The sequence below is a fragment of the Lampris incognitus genome, unplaced genomic scaffold (genome assembly GCF_029633865.1).
Source record: "Lampris incognitus isolate fLamInc1 unplaced genomic scaffold, fLamInc1.hap2 scaffold_330, whole genome shotgun sequence".
Classification (NCBI taxonomy): domain Eukaryota; kingdom Metazoa; phylum Chordata; class Actinopteri; order Lampriformes; family Lampridae; genus Lampris; species Lampris incognitus.
The window spans coordinates 15,001-17,500 of record NW_026611288.1 but is presented as its reverse complement, the minus strand read 5'-3'; positions in this window follow the sequence as shown (position 1 = coordinate 17,500).

The following is a 2,500-nucleotide window of genomic DNA, read 5'->3' as shown; positions in this document are numbered from 1 at the left end:
GCAGCACATTTCCATCTGTATCTTTGATCGCCCTAACTTGTCGCACATCCTCGGCAGCTCGGTCTCTCTGTCTAGCCAATCTGTACAAGTCTTTTTCTCCTTCCTTAGTGTCTAACCTGTCATACAGCTCACCGTACGACTTTTCCTTTACCTTTGCCACCTCTCTCTTTGCTTTACGCTGCATCTCCTTGTACTCCTGTGTACTTTCTTCATCTCTCTGACTATCCCACTTCTTCTTTGCCAACCTTTTCCTCTGTATACTTTGCTCTACTTCCTCCTTCCACCACCACCACCACCACCACCGCCAAGTCTCCTTGTCTTCCTTCCTCTGTCCCGATGACACACCAAGTACATTCCTAGCTGTCTTCCTCGCTATTTCTGCAGCGCTTGCCCAGCCATCTGGCAACTCTTCACTACCACTCAGTGCCTGTGTTAACTCCTGCCTGAACTCCACACAACAGTCTTCCTTCTTCAACTTCCACCATTTGATCTTCGGCTGTGTCTTCACTCGCTTCCTCATGTTGGTCTCCAAAGTCATCTTACAGACCACCATCCGATGCTGCCTAGCTACGTTCTCCCCTGTCACCACCTTGCAGTATGCAATCCGTTTTACATCGCGCCTTCTACACAAGATATAGTCCACCTGTGTGCACTTTCCTCCACTCGTATACGTCGTCACCCTGTGCTCCTCCCTCTTCTTGAAATATGTATTCACCTCAGCCATTTCCATCCTTTTCGCAAAATCGAACACCATCTGTCCTTCCACATGTCTCTCCTCGATTCCATACCTTACCATCAACTCCTCATCACCTCTGTTCCCTTCAGCAACGTGTCCATCGAAGTCCGCTCCAATCACCACTCCCTCCTCCTTGGGTACCCTTTCCACCACGTCGTCCAACTCAACTCCAGAATTCTTCTTTTTCGTCCATCTTACACCCGACTTGCGGGGCATATGCGCTGATAACCGTCAGCAATACACCTTCGATTTCCAGCTTCATAATCCTCACTCTGTCTGACACTGTGTTCACCTCCAGCACGCTCTTGACATACTCTTCCTTCAGAATGACCCCTACCCCATTTCTCCTCCCATTCGCACCATGGTAGAAGAGTTTGAACCCACCTGCGATACTCCTGGCCTTACTCCCCTTCCACCTTGTCTCTTGTCACCTTTCTTCTTTCCATCACGTCAGCCTGCTCTCTCCCTTTACTAGCCATAGTGCCAACATTCAAAGTTCCGACTGACTCTCACCTCCACACGCCTACCCTTCCTCCTCTCTAGCTGCCTCTGGACATGCCTTCCCCCTCTCCTTTTCCTTCGCCCAACAGTAGCCTAGTTTCCACCGGCACTCCGCTGGTTAACAGTACCGATGGCGGTCGTCGGTAACCCGGGCCTCGACCGATCCGGTATGGAAATCTTATTTATGATCCGCATATTTGATTTGGCAAAGATTTGACGCCGGATGCCCTTCCTGACGTAACCCTCCCCATTTGTCCTGGCTTGGGACCTGCACTAAGAATGCATTGGCTTGTGCATCCTCAGTGGCTGGGTTGCACGCTTTTCTATGTTTGCCCCTCACTTTTGTGGCGTGAACTATCAATTCTAGTAATACAGGTGTGTTTATGTTAGGTATCACAGACACACGCACACGCACAATATATGTCCAAAAGTATTGAGATAACTGACCATTACACCTACAGGAGCTTTTCTGACATGTCATTCTGAATCCATAGAAACCCATATTCCACGAAGCTCCCGGCGCACAGTTTTTGTGCCGATGTTAATGCCAGGAGAAGTTTGGATCTCTGCAGTTATTGAGTCAACAGAGCGTTGGCGACTTGAGTTGCTGTTGTCCCTAAAGGCTTGCACTTTTCAATAATATGATGATATATGAAGCATAGAGAGTAAACGGGATAGATACCTTTTGAACAGCACCCTGTAGTACAGCACTTTGAAGGTACATATGTCGTCACTTGCTGTAGTGGTTTTTACTGATGGGCGTGGCCAGGTTTTCAGAAGCCTCTCAGTTGTCAATGTGAGAGCCAGGGGACGCGTCTGCCGTACGTTTAGGGTTAGGGTTAGGTGATTTCTCTGGTAGGGCTGCTTACACCACACCCCGGACTGGATTTGTTGCGTGTTTGTGTCCTGATCGATGGGCCAACTTAACACGCCTTCGGAGGGTGTCCGCCGGCCGGCTTTGCCGGCGTTCGGGCGGTCGGTTCCTCCGGTCTGGCGGATCGATGTCCTTTATTTAATGTTCTTAGTGGCGAGCAGAGTGCGGAGTGGGAGGGGCTCTACCGCGTAGTCGTCCTCTCCGTTGCACAGCTCGACAGCGTGCTCGGCGGTGCTCAGCCGGACCGTCTATCCCAGTTGCTCTTCCACGGCTCCCCTCGCGAGGCTTGCGCCCCCCCCCCCCCCCTCCAACATCTGTATGGGGAGGGGTGGAACAGCTCCGTGTTTACCTCGCGGGGCTTCCCGGAAGACATTTTCTCAAAGTCCTCG